The sequence below is a fragment of the Heterocephalus glaber genome, unplaced genomic scaffold (assembly GCF_053883595.1).
Source record: "Heterocephalus glaber isolate CG9 unplaced genomic scaffold, H.glaber_assembly_v1.0 deba00001564, whole genome shotgun sequence".
Lineage (NCBI taxonomy): Eukaryota > Metazoa > Chordata > Mammalia > Rodentia > Bathyergidae > Heterocephalus > Heterocephalus glaber.
Window position 1 is genome coordinate 20,013,530 of NW_028258351.1, and position 18,199 is coordinate 20,031,728.

General features: G+C 41.0%; 1 protein-coding gene and 1 long non-coding RNA gene across 4 annotated transcripts in view; one reads left to right on the top strand and one right to left on the bottom strand.

Moving 5' to 3' along the window:
- LOC106010447 (uncharacterized) overlaps window positions 1-18,199 on the bottom strand; it is a 34,132-nt gene that overhangs the window by 8,877 nt on the left and 7,056 nt on the right. For all 3 annotated transcript variants that reach the window (XR_015443234.1, XR_015443233.1, XR_001184252.3), the window contains exon 2: window positions 4,456-4,505. This is a non-coding gene — a long non-coding RNA (uncharacterized LOC106010447). The remainder of the gene's footprint in view (window positions 1-4,455; window positions 4,506-18,199) is intronic.
- The window catches only part of Ndel1 (nudE neurodevelopment protein 1 like 1), a 52,118-nt gene continuing 40,404 nt past the window's right edge, over window positions 6,486-18,199 (top strand). Inside the window, exon 1 of the mRNA XM_004857501.4 lies at window positions 6,486-6,602. The gene's annotated coding sequence lies outside the window, so the exon portion shown is untranslated. The remainder of the gene's footprint in view (window positions 6,603-18,199) is intronic.

Consider the following 18,199-nt stretch of genomic DNA (forward strand, 5'->3'; position numbering starts at 1 on the left):
CCAAGATCCTGGGGAAGCCTAGCATGGTGGAACACACCTGTAATCCCAGCCCTTGGGAGGCTGAGGCAGGAGGATTGCTATGAGTTTGAGGCCAGCCTGAATTGCATAGTGAGACTGTCTCAACAACAAAAAGATCCTGGGGAAAAGGGGACAAAAGAAGTAAGCCCCACATTCCATACAGTTTTTTCCCTCACAGAATTTGCCAAATCATATTCTGTATGTGTATGTGTGTGTTGGGGGTAGGGGCACAAACAAAGCAGAAAGCTAGTGTTAAGCATAGCTTCTGGCCTGGTTCAGGAACAGGAGATTCAAAATTTAGAGTTTGTGTTCTGATGGAAATAAAGGATCTGGTAAACACTCCAGGAGTTCGGTGAGACTTGGGAAGGGTTATGATCTAGAAACAAGGTAGCTCCAGAAGTAGACCAGGCCACACAAAGCCTGAAATCTCAGTTCCTGATTGGATCAATTGATCTGAGCCTCCTCTGTTTGGGGAATAAAGAAGAAGAAATTCACATCTTTTCTGGAGAATAACATCATGCAGAGCTTCCACAATTTTTAATTCTATCCAGAATCTAACATTGAACAAAAATTAGCAAATATGTGTGGAAAACTAAGAGAAGAAAATGACAGAAACAGAACCAAGCACGGTTCCACATACCTATAGTCCTAGCTACTTGGGAGGCAGAGGCAGAAGGATTGTTTGAACTCAGGAGTTTGAGGCCAAACCGGATTTCACATAGTGAAATCCATCTCAAAAAAAAAAAAAAAGGCCAGGTGTGGTGATAAATGTCTGTAATCCCAGCACTCAGGAGGCCGAAGCAGGAGGACTGCTGTGAGTTCCAGGCCAGCTTGGGCTACACAGTGAGTTCAAGGCCAGCCTAAATTCTATAGCCAGACCCTATCTCCAAAACAAAAAAATAAAATCTAGATAAGATATTGGCATTATCATAGATAGACTCTAATACATGCAAGAAAATTGAAGAAAAATTAGAAGTTTTTTTTTTTAAAAAATGAACGGAAATTGTAGAAATGAGAAACACAATTACTGAAACAAAAAATATAAATTTAATAGCAGACATGATATAACAGAAGAGAGGATTAGTAAATTGGAAGACAGGTCAGTAGGAAACAGTCTGAAGTATGAATTGGGGAAAAAAGATGAAAACTACAGAAAAGAGCATAGGAACATATGGAACATGATATAAATGTCTTAACACACTCATCTCTCACTTAAGTAAAGGAACTCTGTGTCAGAAGTTATAGTTGAATAGTTTCTGATTGAATAGTACAATATTGATGAAAGACTTTAAACCTCAAATCTAAGAAACTCTACATATCTCAAGCAAAATAAATACAAAAACTCACACCTAGGAGCATGGTAGTGAGACTTCTGAAACTGAAGAGAAACGAATTCTGAGGAAAAAAGACACATTACCTTTACAGGAGCCATAATAATGCTGACAGCTCACTTTTGAGATAAATGGTAGAAATCAGGAGACAATGAAAGTCAAGGATGCATGGTGTAGTCTTTAAAGGGCTGAAAGAAAATAGTTGCCAATCTAGAATTTTCTGCAGAGAAAAATATGAAGATGAAAAATCAAAGATGAAGGTGGAAGGCTGGGGATGTAGTTCAGTGGTGCAGTGCCTGAGTGCAGTGCCTGCCTGGGCAGGTACAAGGCCATGAGTCCAATTCCTGATAAGAAAGAAAGAAAGAAAGAAAGAAGGAAGGAAGGAAGGAAGGAAAGAAAGAAAGAAAGGGAAGTCGAGTAAAGCATGTATTAGTAAGCTTCCTGTTATTATGACAGATGCCTGGAACAAATAAGCAGAATAGGTTTATTTTGGCTCACAGTTTTGGAGGTGTCAGTCCATGACTAATTGGCCCTGTTACTTTGGTAAGGCAGGGAGGATGTGGCAGAGTGAAACTGGTCACCTTGTGATGCAAATGAAAGAGAGAAAGAAGGGCAGGGTCCCACGGTCCTCACTGTACCCCAGTGACCTAAAAGCTCCACCTGTTAAAGGTTCCACTGCCTCCTAACAGCGCCAAGCTTGGGATCAATCCTTTAACACATGGGCCTCCGGTGGAACACTCCACACCTGAACTATAGCAAACAGGTTTGCAAATTGTAAAACAATTTATTGCTGAGAGAGGTAGAAAGAGGAGAATCCTGATGGAAGCAGAGAAATGCAGGAATGAATGAAAGAAAAGAGATAAATATGTGGAGAAAATACTTGAATATTGATTGTATAGGACAATAATAATTTTGGTTTAAAAAATAAATGATGAATAGCTGGGTGTGGTGGCCCACGCCTGTAATCCAAGCATTCAGGAGGCTGAGATAGGAGAATTGCCACAAGTTCAAGGCCAGCCTGGTCTACATAGTGAGTTCAAGGCTATCCTGAAATACAGAGTGAGAACCTGTCTCAAAAAACAAAAAAAAATATAATATAGTAAACATAATATAAATATAACTATATATATAAAATCATATATATACTTATATATGATGAACTACTGGGTACCAACTGTGTGACCTTGGGCAGGTTACTTAACCTCTGTGTACACACCACCTCTGTAAAATGGAATAACAATAGCCTTTTCTTCTTACATTCAATGAGAAAATTAAGCATAAACATTGAAAACTCCTTGGTTCCTATGTGCTTTGTGTTAGCTCCTATTGTAATATAATATATATATTGCTTTTGATTCTGCATTTGTTTTACATAAACATTTTTGGGTGAGAATTTTAGACAGTAAATTAAATCTTTGTAAACTAGAATTTCTGTTAATTCAAGTTTTGCTCAGTAGATATTGAAGACGTAATTTTTTCTACTTCTAATACAATTTGTCTACCATTTCCTAGCAATACCCTTGAGGATATTTATATTTGTTAATAATGATCTGCAGATAGCTTGATTATTGCAAAAAAAAAAAAGATGAATTACTTGACAATAATAGCCAAAAGGTAAAAGGGGACTAAGTATTTAAATGTATTATCTGGGGAGTGGTAAAAGTATAAATTATTGATTTAAGGATAAATGCAATTTCTAAGGTAAGCATTAAAAGAGTAATAAAAGAATGTATAATTAAGAAGCTTATGGGGAAAGAGTAATTTAAAAAAGCTGATTACAAAAGAATATAAGAAAGGTATAAAACAAGTCAATTTGTTAAAAATATCTTTGACTATCTGCATGTCTTTTGCTATGAGCTCATCTGTACCTTTTGCTCAGTTTTCTATTGGATCTCCTTGTTGATCTTGTTATTTTATTTTACTATTATTATTATTATTTTTGGTACCGGGGATAGAACTCAGGACCTTGTGCTTGCAAGGCAGGCGGCGGCATCACTGATCTAAATCCCCGCCCTCCTTGTTGATTTTATTTATGTATTTATTTATTTATTTATTTTTGGTAACGGGGATCGAATTTAGAACCTTTCTCTTGCGAGGTAGGCGGTGGAACCACTGAGCTAAATTCTTGGCTCCTTGTTGATTTTAGATGGGTATAAATACAGGTAAATGGAAATCTGTTTTTGTGAATGTAAATGCTTTCTGGTAGAGACCAGTTTTAAATCTTTACTCCTTTCCCTTTAATCCAGACACTAGTTGCCTGGCGAGTCTCCCACTTTGACGCTAGTCTGAAGAATGTGGGAGTTGTGATGCTTTGTACCCATAGGAGCTCAACACCTGCCTGACGAACTGAATTTAATTGAAGCCAAGGGGCTAAGCAAACAGTGTTATGCATTACGGTTAGAGAGTAAGGAGTTATCTGAACAAGTGACAAGAAAAGCGAATGGTGAATGCTGAAGGAGCAGAAATAAATCAGCTTAGTAAGAACCAAGAAATCCCCTACAGGAGCCTCACACAGGGAGCTGCAGCTCTGGGAGGGGATACCGGGGCCGAAACGAGTGAGCAATACCCAGTAATACCAGAAGGTGGAGCATTAGAGACGTCCCCTTGCTACCCAGAAGCCTTGGGCCAAGAGCTTGCCACAGTACCAAGAAAGTGGAAATTGAGCAGAGTGTGGGGGAGCGTCCAGCCCTAACTTTTTGCCTCTGTACGCTCTCTGGAGGTGCAGTCCTCAAGATCAAGAGGCCTGTGAGTTTTTTTGTTTTCTTATGCTTGCTTTGGTTGTGGAAGACTATAGGGTGCCACCCATTCAATTCAGTTGACACCAGTGTGGTCTTTTTACCTGGTTCTCATATGAAAATGCAAATTTTGATTCTGTAGGAGTGGGGTGGTGCCTGAGATAAGAGTCTGCACTTCTAACAAACTCCCCATAATGACTCATACTCAATCGAGGTTCTGAAGCTGAAAACAACACTCAGCTAGTTAGTCTCCGTGCAACACGAGAGGTGCGAGAGAAGCAAACCCGCTCTTCCCTCAGAGTTTACAGCATCCTGGAACAAACACAATTTCATAGAACCGTGCCATTATAAGTTAGGATGAGTCTACTTACTGTGTGACTTCGGGCAATTGTGTGACCTCCTTTGGGTCTTGGTTTCTCATCTGCAAAATGGAAATGGTAACAGTCTCTACCTAGTTGCTTGAGGTTAAAGCAGCATATTATAGGTAAAATAATTAGCAAAATGCCTAGCATATAGTAACCCTCTGTAAAGTTTGGGGTGCACTAAGAGAAGTGTGGTGTCGGATGGGCAGCCCTTGTAGGGTGGTCAATTGGGGGAAGCGAGAAAGAAGGAGCAACCCTTGAGAAGGGGCCACCTCAGTCATTAGTGCGTCCTTTGTCTGAGAAGCAGGGACATGAGGACAGAGAGCAGGGGTCAGCAGGTGGCAAACCTGCGGGCTGCTTTTGATGTGTTGTGGGTGTGCTGCAGGCCAAGTAGCTTCTTCCTTCAGGAGATGGGTGCAATGGAGGAGGAAGACTTTCAGGCAGATCTTGGGGTCTCAGCATGCTCTGCCGTTTCACACCCTTCGTGGCTTTAGGGTATTGTGAAAAAAGCTAAGAGGAGCTGAGGGCCACTGTGGCCCTGCCCTCATGCAAGCCTTCGCCATAGCATTCAAAAGCTCAGCCCCACTGCTGTGGATTCCTCAGCCCAGTAGGTGAGGCTACTTGTGTGCTCTAAATCAGGGTGATGCTGGGCATGGTAGCTGAGGCCTGTAATCTCAGCAATTGTGGAAGGCTGAGGCAGGAGGATCACAAATTCAAGCCCAGCTTGGGCAACTTAGTGACTAAGTGAGACCCTGTCTCAAAATAAAAAGAGCTAGGGATGTAGCTCATTTTGAAGGCCCTGGGTTCAAAACCCAGTACTGAAATAAATAAATAAATAAATAAACAAATAAATAGATAGATAGATAAATAAATAAATAAATAAAATAAATCTGGATGATGTTTTGCTAATGTCCACTGGGTACTCCTAAGGATGAGAGAGGACAACATGGCCCCTGCTTTCAATGGGTGACCTTGGAGAGATAACACATCCCCGGGGAAAGGAATTCTCAAGGAAAGGCTGCACTAGCAGTTCTTGTTTGTCTGTTTTTAACCCTAGACAAGGCATTTTTTTTAAGTTTTATTGTATTTTGCAGTACCTGGAAAGTGGAAATTGAGGAGGATATATATATATTTGCAGTATAGGAGTTTGAACTCAGAGAGTGTTGAGCTACATTCCCAGCCCCCTTTTTATTTTTGAGACAGGGTCTTTCTAAATTGCTCAGGCTGGCCTCAAACGTGGTGATCTTCCTGCCTCAGCCTCTTGAGTAGCTGGGATTACAAGTGTGTGCCACCATGCCTGGCTATTTAATTTTTTTGCTCAGTATTCATTTATGAAGAAAACATGGTTTGCCCATTACTTTCACATTTGTTACCAGTGGCTGTTCTTTTTTTTGGTACCAGGGGTCAAACTTGGGAACCTAGCACTTTCAAGGCAGGTGGCGGCATCACTGAGCTACTGAGCTAAATCCCCAGCCCTGCCAGTAGCTGTTCTTAGCAATGGGTCCTCCTCTGTTGGGTAAGATTAAGTGACGAATGAGAACTGCAGCCACTGCAGAGGCCAGAGGTCCTCTCTTCTTCCTCTGTGGGAGCCGAAAGCAGGGACTCACGCTAGGCAAGTGCCCTCCCACTGAGGCACACCCCCAGCCCTCATTTGTTCTTTTACCCATCATGTTATGTGCTGTACCAAGTTCTGTGCTGGGCCTCCCAGAGATAAAAATAACACTGACATCCACTTGTCACCTCTTCTTGCTTAGCGACAGCTCTTCCCCTCTCTGTATCCTCTGAGTACAGGGACGGAGGCTGCAGAGTGGGGGAGAAAGAATGTTTGCTGAAAGACCAGTGGCTTGCACACACGCAGTGGAGATGGACAGCCCTGAAGGCCTGGCTGAGGGGCTGGGACTGGCATTTCTTCTCTCTCCCAAGCACTGAGGTCTTGCTCAACTCCAGCTGAGCAACGAGGCTGGCAGGGTTGCCTCATTTCTAGACAGCAGGCCCCAGCCTTCCTGGCTCTAATCACTTCCTGTCCCTCATGTCTTGTGTCAGACAGTGATTCTCATGCTTCCTGTTGACTTCTGCTTTGTTCCAGCTGTTTCCAGCTGTTTCAGTGTGGGCCTGTGTGCTGCTGTGGATCGGATCAGCTGAGGACCCAGGACCAGGTGCCTTGGGATGGTGGAGAGTCAAGGGCAGGGGTGGGGGACTGACTGGAGAAGGCCTGGGCCAGGAGAGGGCTGACCTGAGAGACACCAGAGTAGGGGGCTCCTGGCATCTGAGGACCCTCTCTGCCTAGGTGGTGGCAGGCTGTCAGAGGCTGGGGTCAGTGTGTGAAGCCGGTTGTGTCTCTAGGTGGATAATACTAGGGGCTTGCTTTGGTGGCTCCTCTCCCAGCAATCCTGATCACCTCAGTTTGGTTTTCTGTTTCTGAGGCTCCTCAGAGAGCATCCCTCTGGGCTATAGAGAGAGGTTCTTGGGGGCAGGCAGGTTTTTCTGGAACTGACGAAGACACAATCAGTGTAATATACTAAAATCGTGCTGAACTGACCGAGTGTTCACTCCTTGGCTCAACTGCTGAATTACTACGGGCCACTTACTTCCTTCAACCTATTTTCTTGTCTACAAATGGCAAAATGTCTCTATTTTAGATCTATCTATTCTATACATTCTATAGAATGTATCTATTCTAGATCTTTTTTTTTTTGGTACGGAGGATTGAACTTGGGTCCTTGTGCTTGCACAGCAGGTGGCAAAACCACTGAACTAAATCCCCAGCCCCTATTTTATTAGATCTTTGTGATACTTAACCAGAGGGCAATAATCATGACAATGTTCTCTAAACTGTAGGACTGCATTGTTTGGGGCTTGGGTTTACTTTTAGTTTCTAAATGGAACTAGATATATGGGATATGACCAAAAATATGGTGAATGCTTACTTTAAAAAATTTATTACAGTAAAAGACACATTGCCATTAACCCCCCTCAGAACACTCTGCCTCACTTCAGATACACTTACCCCATCATTCTTTCCACTTTCTGAAGCAGTTCTGGAAGTCCTCTTTTGTGTCTTTAGTTGCCCTTTACTTTGCTATCTTGTTGTCCTGAATCGATGCAAAACATTTCCCTTTCATGGTCATTTTGACTTTGGCGAAGAGCCAGAGGTTGCATGGTGCCAGACTTGGTGAATAATGTGGATGAGGACATGTCGGAATACTTTTATGCCTCCACTTTTTTGTTGGATGACAGGTGGCAGCAGCACTCACTGTATTTTTTAATCACACTTTGTAAAGACGCAAAAAAGAACTTCCAAGAAGTGCTTCACAAAGTAGAAAAAATGAGCCAGGTGTCATGGTACATGTCTGTAATCCCAGCACTCAGGAGGCTGAGGCAGGAAGATTGCTGCAAATTCAAGGTCACCCTGGGGTTCATAGTGAGTTGAAGAACAGATGGAACTACATAGCAAGAGACCCTCTCTCAAACAAAAGGGTGGGGGGAGAGCAATGAGATTAAGTGTGTTTGAAATGAGGGGGATTAATGGCAATGTGTCTTTTATTGTAATACAATTTTATATATGTATGTATGTATTTATTTTTGGTACCGGGGATCAAACTCGGGAGCTTGCACTTGCAAGGCAGGAGGCGGTGGGACCACTGAGCTAAATCCCCAACCCACCTTTTACTTTAATTTTAACCATTTTCCATTTTTCATTTTTTATTGTGTAGCATAAAGTAGCATTAACCCTTTTAAACATACAGTTCAGGGCTGGGGATTTAGCTCAGTGGTTTCGCTGCCTGCTGCACAACCGCAAGGACCCGAGTTCGATCCCCCGGTACCAAAAAAAAAAAAAAAAAAAAGCAAACATACAGCTCAGTGGTGTTAGATACATCCACACTGCTGGGCAGTCATCCCCACAATCCTTCTCCAGAGCTTTTCCATCTACCCCAACTGAAACTGGACCCATTAAACACTAATTCCTCATTCCCCCCTCCACCCAATTCCTGGACACTGCCACTCTATTTTCCATTTCTATGAATTTGACTGTTCTAAGTATGTCACATGAGAGAGTTTCATGCAGTGTTTGTCCTTTGGTATGGATTCCACATTTTCTTCTTCATTTACTTTGATATTTTGGTGGCATACAACTTCCAAAACATAGGTGGTGTTTTTTTTTGTTTTTAAACTCTGGCTTGAGTTAAAATACTGAGTTGGAAATAATTCCCCACTAAATTTAAAAGACAGTGTTTCACTGGCTTCAGGCTTCTAACTTATTGTAGAGAAATCCTGTGTTATTCTGATTCTTGATCCTTTGTATGGGACCTGGTTTTATATATGTGAAAGTTTTTAGGAGTCTCTTTTCGTTTTTGGGATTCTGAAGTTTCATTTGTTGTTTAAATTCATTTGTCTGCACATTCAGGAGACCCTTTCAATGTGAGTTCTTGTGTTATTCAATTCTGGGGATTTATTTATTTAGTTAGTTAGTACTGAGGATTGAACCCAGGGCCTTCTTTGTACTGAGATACATCCTGAACCTTTTTTATTTTTTATTTTGAGTCAGGCTCTTGCTAAGTCATTAAGTTGCCTGAGCTGGACTTGAACTTTTTTTTTTTTGGTACTGGGGATTGAACTCAGGTCCTTGTGCTTGCACAGCAGGTGGTGGAACCACTGAGCTAAATCCCCAGCCCTGGACTTGAACTTCTGATCCTCCTGCCTCAGCCTTCCAGAGTGCTAGAATTAAAGGTCTGTGCCATTATAGCACTATGCCAGTAAAATTTCTTAAGTTATTATCTTAAAGATGATTTCTTCCTCTTCAATTTTGTTTATCACTCTTTCTTTCTCTGGAACTTCTAACATTTGGATATTGGAATTTTGGATTTATCCTCTCATATTCTTGTTTTTAATCTCCATTTGGGAGACCTGTCATTTGTTCTCCTCACTGAAAAATTTTTCTCAATTTTGTGGTCATATCCTTCAAGTGAATATTTTTATTTCAACTCTCAGTTTTAAAAAGTGCTCTTGTGCCTGCCTGGCAAGTGAAAGGTCCTGAGTTTGATCCCCAGTACCGAAAGAAAAAAAAAAAGTGGTCTTGTTCTCATTTCTTTTTTTTGTGTGTGTGACCCAGTTCTTCATCTTGTTTCATAATGTAATATCTTTGTTTCACTAAAGATACTTACTGGTTTTCCCCCAGTTTTCTGCACTGCATCAGTTACTCCTGAATTTCTTTTATGTTATTTCACATTGGAGATTCCTCAAATACTTGGTGATTTCTTGTTGACTGCTCATTTTAATTTATTTTTGCAGTGCTGGGGATCAAACCCTGGGCCTTGGGAATGCTGGAAAAACACTCTACCACTGAGCTACACCCCCAGACTGAATGAGCATTTTTATGATCAAGGAACTTGAAGCTAGTTGGAGGCTGTGCGTGTGTGTGTGTGTGTGTATGTGTGTGTGTGTATGTGCGGTCTGGGCTTGTTGGTTGTTGGGCCTCCGTGTAGGGTGATCAAATGGAGGAACCAGACTGTGTGCTTTGGAGACCTCCCAGAAGAACTTTCTGATTTTCTACCTGGAGGGCACAAGCCAGGCTGGAAATTTTCTGAGAGGCTACCACAGGAAGGGAGCTGGGTCTCATCATTCAATATGTGGATTTGGAAGAATCCTCCCTCCAGATTCTCCTTCCCTCGATAGGGTAGTGATTTACCACCATTCTCTGTTATGCTCAGTCCCCCTAAGCCTGGAATTTCTCTGGTCATCTTCTATAGAAAATAAACTCTTGGGCTAGGGATTTAGCTCAGTGGTTCTGTTGCTTGCCTCAAAAGCGAAAGGTCCTGAGTTTGATCCCCGGTACCAATAACTAACTAACTAACTAACTAACTAACCAACCTCTTTCTCTTGTGGGAATGGGGGAGAGAGAAATCCCTTGGCTTGTCCATTGCCTGGGCCATGAAGTCCATGTCTAAATGCTTTGTAAACATAACTTACTTGCAGCAGGTCTTCCTGTTTTTAGCCCTGACCATGATGTTTCTGAAGTAGCTGGCACCTCCAACTCCTGATCTTCCTGCAGTTCAGAAGCACCACCCTCGTTGCTCGGGTTGGCATCTAGATTTCCGCCTTCTCTGTTCCACAGCATGCTCCCTGCCACAGCCTGCTCACAGGCTTCCAAGACTCTCTGGACGTCTCTTGCCCACTGTTGTCTCCTTTGCTAGTCTCTGTGGGTTTATATGTTTAAAAATTCTCATTTTGTCTTTTCTGTGAGGTGGCAGGAGGGAGCAAAGCTCTACGTATTTAATCCCTCATGGTGGCTGAGAGACAGGTATAGCATTTTTCACTCCTACTGGAGTTTTAAGAAGGAATAGGCTTCTTTACACTTTTACCATCAGTGGGCATTATGATGTATTTTAAACTTTGGTCATCTGATAAGCAAAAAGTGATCTCTCATTATCATTTTAATTTACATTTTTATTTTTAAAGTTAAAAAATGTATTTATGTATTTTGGTGCTGATAACTGAACTCCAGGGCCTTATATATGATAAGCATGTACTCTACCACCTGAGCTACATCCCCAGCCCCTATTTCCTATTTTTGTAGTTTAAACTATAAATATAATAATATAAATATCAATTACATTTTAAAGTTATTAATGACATGGTTGACAGCCTTATTAGGTGTTTATTGGGGATTTGTATTTCTTCCACAAATCACCTATTTTATATTCATTGCTTATTTTTCTACTAGGGTAGGAGAATTGTTAAACTGCACAGCCAGCTCTGTAAAGAGGTATTTATTTATTTACTTATGTATGGATTAATTTTTGGCTTTTTTGAGACTTGGTCTTGCTATGTGGTTCAGGGTGGCCTTGAACTCACTATGTAGCCCAGAGAACCCTCAAACTCGAATTGTTCCTCCTGCCTCAGCTTCTCAAGTGCTGGGATTACAGGCGTGTGCCACCATCCCTGGCTTATAAAGAGATTATGTTGGTCCTTTATTTTCTTGTACATTCAAACTCACAGCATGGGCATCAGAAAATAGCATTTCTTAATGACTGCATCTAAAGTTTTTGATGATTTTTATGTCTTGGATTATAAAAGTAATATCTATATAATATAAATATTCAATGGAGAAAATTGGGACTATATGGATAAACACAAAAGAGAAAGTATAACTCACCTAGAGATAGTCACCATTTATAAATAGATCCTTCTGGTCTTTTGTGTATAAAGATAAAATGGAGCCATTTTCTTTCTCATATCATTGCACATGGTTCCACGGCATCATCTTTAGTGACTGCGTAGTATTCCACCGAACATATGTAAGATTATTGATTGAGCCAGTCCCCTATTGCCACATGTTCACGTTCTTACTAGGTTAGAATTTCTATGAATGAGTTTCTCTTTCAATCATGACTCCATCTAATCTTGTTTTCACAGACTATCTGTCTAGTAGTCTCTTTTTTCCTTTCTTTCATCCTTTTCAGGCTACATTATTACTCATTCCAAATTAATGAATACACACTCATGGAGATTTCCTACTACTTCCTGTGCTTTTCTATGTCAGAGTGAGGGAGGGAGAAGGCTTACTCTGGGACTGTCTTTAGGTCCCAGCTTTCCCAGCTTTCCCTTAGAGAAAAACTGGTAAGGGGCAAACACACCAAGGGAGGAATGGTATGTGGACTGATCAGAAAAAAGTAGCAAGTAAGTGGGCATCTGGGGAAATAACCCTAGATACAATAGCTTAAAAGAGAGAAAATCTGAAGTAAGAGACTGATCTGGGAGTTCCTGATCTGGTTTTGTCCCTGACTCTGCCACTAATTCTGTTTTCGGCAAGTTGCTCAATGTCTTAGTTTTCTCATTTGTCAGATTTCCAAGTCTTCTGGTATCTCTGAGGTTCTCTGAATACACATTAGCTGTGTGATCCTGGACAAGTTGCTTAACCTCTCTGAGACAGGTTTTGTCATTTGTAAAGTGGGAACACTAATAGCTACTTTATAGTATCGTTGTGAATGGGTGTTTGTAAAGCACTCATCACTATCCTGTTCTGTACTAAGTATTCAATAAATGATAGCTATTTTTATTGCATTCTGAGTGTTATGTAATAAGAGAATAATTATGTCATCCCATACTATGTATAGAAAGAACTCTGTCTTCTCAAAGTGGCTTCAAAGTTCAATCTGCAGCTGGGACAATTGGCAGGGGGCATCGTACAAAGTCACCAGTCACTGCTGACCTCTCTTTCCAGTGTGTTCTTCCCCAGGGCTTGGCTGCTGTCCAGATGTGGGCTAAAGAAGTGAGCTACTGCGGAGCACATCTCAGTCAGATGTGCAGATGGTCAAGGGGAAGCAGTGGTAAACCTCACTCTCCAAATACAAAGTGAGACTGGGTATCCACGAGGGTAACAGGGAGACCAGGTCATATGAGTCATCAATGCTGGGATGCTATGAAGAAAGAGATGACGTACTTTCAAGTTAGGATTAATGAGGATGCAGACAGGAGGGAGAAGCTGTGGGTGTAGCTGAAGTTTTGCTGGTGTTCTTGCTGGGATAAAGCACCCTTTTCTGTAAAATCAGGAGGCTGGATTCTATTTTTTTGCTCTCCCAAGTAAGGTTTGTGAACTACTAGTCGTATGCAAAGTGATTTGGCTTGTATGCAGATGAATATTTGAAATCTGAATAGTTATGCATTTATTTTAGGGAGTATTAGAGAAATAAAACCAACAGTTGATTCTATGATTTCATAGGTGTGATTGTTTAGGACTCAGAAGAGAATGCAGGATTTAAGTTCATCTTAGAAAGATGGTCAATTCAAAGAACAATTCAGAGATGACTTGCAGATAGCAGGTATGGTGCAGGTAAAATTGCAGAATATCAGAAATGGGAGGCAGATTAGCCTCCCAAAGATTCCTGAGCCCTAATCCCCAGAATTTATATGTTATCTTGTATGACTAAAGGGACTTTGGAGGTATGATTAAGTGAAGCATTTTGTGATCAAATGATTATCCTGGATCAGTGGTGGTGAACCAATCGCACGTGTGCCACAGCTGGCTGTTTATTATCATTGAAAGCTCTAAAAGCTTTGGCATCACTGTTCTAAATTATATGGGTGGGCCCAATGTGGTCAAAAGTTTTCTATAGGAGTGAGGCAGGAAGATCAGGGGAAGAGACAGCAGAGTTAAGATGGGAGCAGCTATTGGAGAGGCCAGGAACTGATTCTTCCCTGGAGCCTTCAGAAGGAGCCAATCCTGCCAATACCTTGATTTTAGCTCTGTAAGGCTTGCTTTGGATTTCTAATCTCCAGAATATTAAGAGAATAAATGTGTTGTTCCAAGCCACTAAGTTTGTGGTAAGGTGTCAGGGCAGCCACAGGAAATGAATATCCTGGATACTAGGTGTGCCTGAAGTGGTACATTCTGCAAGTTCAGCAGTTCCTCAGGACAGAAACAGGAACACTGGCACAAATAAGACTCTCTTTGGTCACCTAACCTCACTCACCTAGGAGGGCCTGAGTCTGCCATCATGTTTGGTGGACTGGCCAAGGGGAGGCAGGGCTCTCTGCACCAGCAGGAGGATTCTTGGCTGGATGACAGGAGGGGTTCTGACTCATGGGCGCTGTCAACAGTTGCCATCTGGTTCAACCTGCTCATTTCATAGATGAAGAAACTGAAGCTCAGAGATGGGAAATAACTTGAGCAAAATCACCAGTGGTAGGTCTGATCTGATGAAGGTGAATAAACAGCTGAGTTCCTGAGCAGGGGTAGGAAGTAGCCCCCGGCAGAGGCCTGCCTGGGTTCTCACACTGGGTGGGGAGCCCTGGGCAGGGGCAGAGCCTGCCCCTTCGGCTGCAGGTGGATGGAGGGTGGCTATTGCCACCCTTTGATCACCTTTGCTGTGTGTTTGGGTGTCTGGCTCTCACACTGCTCCCTCTATCTTTTTATCAGGGTTTTAATAACCATCCTGTAACACATGTGGTTTAGAGAATTGTGCAAACAGCAAAATGCTTGGAGAAAGGGCTCCCCTACTCTCCTCTAAATCCTGTATCCAGCACTTAGCTAGGGTCTTCCCTGTGCCTGCCCTGCTCCGCTCCAGAGGGACACATTTTCCTTTCAATGGAAGGGACATTCTACTGTGATTAACATGAAACTTGGGATGTCTCATTTCTGTAATTCACCATTTATGAGTTGAAATTGGCCTCCCTGGTTATGAACGATCCTGAATAAAGCCCAGGTTCCTAATTTTGAGCGGAAAATATTTTCTATGTAAAGGCCATGGGGCCCTCTTGTAATTTTCAGAGTAGACATCAAGACTCATGTTGTATCATACAGGAATTGACAAAAACTAGTGTGAAATTCCTTCTAGGATCCCATAGACTGTCATTTGTCCTACTAAATTATATTTATAAATGGTCAGGTTATTGTTCTCCTGTATTTATAAAATAGTCACCAGACAAGTGACCCAAAGAGAAGCAATCCTTACATTCTGGATTAGCTATAGTGGACATCCCATTTACTAATGCCCAGATATCATTATGTTGTCAGTTAATAGGTGTGAAAAAGATTGTAAGGTAGAAATTTTACATCTGTAAATGCCACAAGGTTGGGCAAATTAGAAATTCGTCAAAAAAGGAATGGATTCTTAAGATCCAGGCCACAGACTCAGAAACCTTCCCATTACAACTTCACTGACTGACACAAGAACCCAGGACTTAGATCTCTGCTGGAGGCACTTGACTCAAACACTGGATTATTATTTTTATTTTATTTTAGTTTTTTTGGAGACAGGGTCTCATTATGTAGTTCAGGCTGGCCTTGAACTTGAACTCACTATGGAGCCCAGGCTGGCCTTGAACTCACAGCAGTCCTCTTGCCTCAGCCTCCCAAGTACTGGGATTACAGACACACGCCACCATGCCCAGCAGAGGCTGGATTTTTTTTTTTTAATAGATCCTCCCCAAAGGGTAACTTTTATTCCAGCTCTTTCAGAAGCTAAGCTGCTCAAAGTCCACATCACATGATTCTTCTCTCCTTGCCCTGTATTTTTGAGGGAAAAATGTTTTCTTTGTTGCTCCTGTTCACATTATAAATTAATTCACAATTATAGACTTGATAGAAACAATATAAAGTCCATAATTTTTCACATACAAAAATATCCATAAAAACAGGAGTTTGGATACAGTATGGGGTAGGTAGTCTCTTTGGTTGTCTTTCTGCACAACAGCAAAAGGCAATGGCGTTTCCTTATTTCTTAAAAAAAAGGCAATGGTGATGTAATCTGTACCTCACAAGCCATGGGGAAAATACACTCCCCCCACCGAAAAATTTCCCATGTGTATTTCAAAATAAATTTTCAAGTAATGCTGTGAGTCTTAAAAAGAAAACATAGGGATAAACAAAATTTTTATAATATGTATGACAGTTTCTAAAATCTTAAAACACCCAACTATCCTCACAACAAAGGTTCAAAAACATGGTATGAAGGCAACTCAGGACATTATCTTCATCCTTTTTTTTTTTTCTTTTTTCTTTTTTGGCATTATCTTCATCTTAATCCAAAGCTGTTCCTGTAAACCCAACAACTATTTGCATTTTTAATTAATTCTTCTTGAATACACTGCCATTCAACAAATAATGGCCAAGTGATTACCACATAATATCCCAGGGTCTCTTACAGCACTGGGAGGAGGACCAGGAAAGTCATTCAAAGGATGAGACTGCTGAGAAGTAAAAGGGAATCCAAAATAAATAAAATTATACATCTATTTTTAAAAATCTGATCACAAATGGTTTCTCATGTTAAAAACTACAAAAATCCCATTTAAAAACTGTTTAACAATAAAATTTTAATAATACTTTACTAGGAAATGAAATATCCAGGACACAGCTAAGAGGGATAGGATGCTGCTAACCATCATATGCTAGGGCGATGGTCCTCTCAGAACTTGAACATCAGTAGCAGGAATAAGAGAGGTGGTATTGCTTTTGCTGCTCAGAAAAACCATTTCAAGTGACTTATTTCAGACAGGTGTGGTGGCACACACCTGCAATCCCAGCACTTAGGAGGCTGAGGCAGGAGGATTCCAAGTGGGAGGCCAGATGGCTACACTGAGTTCAAAGTCTGCCTACATAGCTAGACTTTGTCTCTTATGGTTTAGATCTAAAATGTCCCCAGACTATGTTGTTTTTTTTTTTTTTTTTTGGAGACAGGGTCTCACTTTGTATTGCAGACCGGCCTTGAACTCACTATGTAGCCCAGGCTGGCCTTCAGCTCATGGCGATCCTCCTGAGGCTGGATTTTTAAAAAGGAGCTAATTCTGTAGGTTTAGGAAATAGTTTTGCTTTATTAAGTTTGGATGGATTCTAATTTTTAAAACTTAAAAAATTTTAGGGGATTTAGCTCAGTGGTTCTGCCACCTGCCTCGAAAGCGCAAGGTCCCAAGTTCAATCTCTGGTACCAAAAAGGAAAACTTAAAAAATTTTACATCAAATACATTTCTGGCCAAAATGTAAAAAACAAAGTGAAAGGAGAGAGAGAGAGAGAGAGAGAGAGAGAGAGAGAGAGAGAGGAGAGAGAGAAAATAGACTGGCTTATGATCTCATCTCCCAGAGATGACCACTGTTAACATCATTTTGGTGTCTATGTTCAGACTCTTCCAAATATATATGCATGTTTTTCTATTTTGCAAAAATAGGATCCTATACATATTAACTGCTTTATTCATTTAACTGCATATTGTGAACATTTTCTTTTTTTATTGGGAACATTTTCATTGTTAATATTCTTCTGTAACATTACTATTGCCAATCACATCCTATTATACTATTATATTGTGTGGCTATCACGTGATTCCAGTTTGTCGATACTTTAGGTTGTTTCTGTTTTTTTTTTTTTTTTTTTTTTTTACTAAAAATGCTTTGAGGAACATCCCATTAGGTAAATATTTGCACATATCCATTATACCTTTCTTCAAATTCCTATCAGTGGCGTGCTGGAACACAGAGGTTGCAATTTTAAAGTTTTTTGATACTCTGTTAGTCAGCTTTCCAATATTGTGACAAATACCTGAGATAATCAACTCATTAAAAGAAATGGTTTATTTCAGCTCATACTTTTGGAAGGTTCAGTCTATGGTATGGCAGATCTCTTATTTTTAGGTCTTTGGTTGGGGGCTGGGCAGTACATCATGGCAGGCAAGAGTATATGGTATAGCAAACTGTTCACGGCTTCAACCAAGAGGGAAAAAAGGAGAAAAAGACCAGAGACCAGGGTCCCCTAGTTCCCTTCAAGGGCACACGCCCAATGACCTAAGACATCCAATGAGGCTCTGTGATTTAAAGGGTCTACCACCTCCCAATAGCGCCATGGTTCGGAGCTTTCATGTATCAGCCTTTGGGAGGAATTGTACATCTAAACTTTAGCACTATCAATGACACGGCCCCTCAGCACCCTACATGGGGGTACCATGTTCTTGTCTGTATTTTGTAGTTTCAGTTTTAAAATCTTGTAAATGTGTTGTATGATGTGATTCACAGGTTTGTTAGCCACCTGTATTTTTGGTCAATTACCTCTTGTGCAATTTTAAATAGGAGATTGTTTCTTAGAGTTTTAAATTATGGAAGTCATTTGCTGAAAGAATGAAAAAGGTGCAAGAAAGGGTAGCAAAGGAGATTGGTGAAAATGATTTGTAACTTAAAAACATTCACTGGAAGTTTTCTAGTCATTCAACAAAGGTTAAGTATCTACTACATGCCAGTTGTTGGGGGTAGAGATAAGTCATGGGT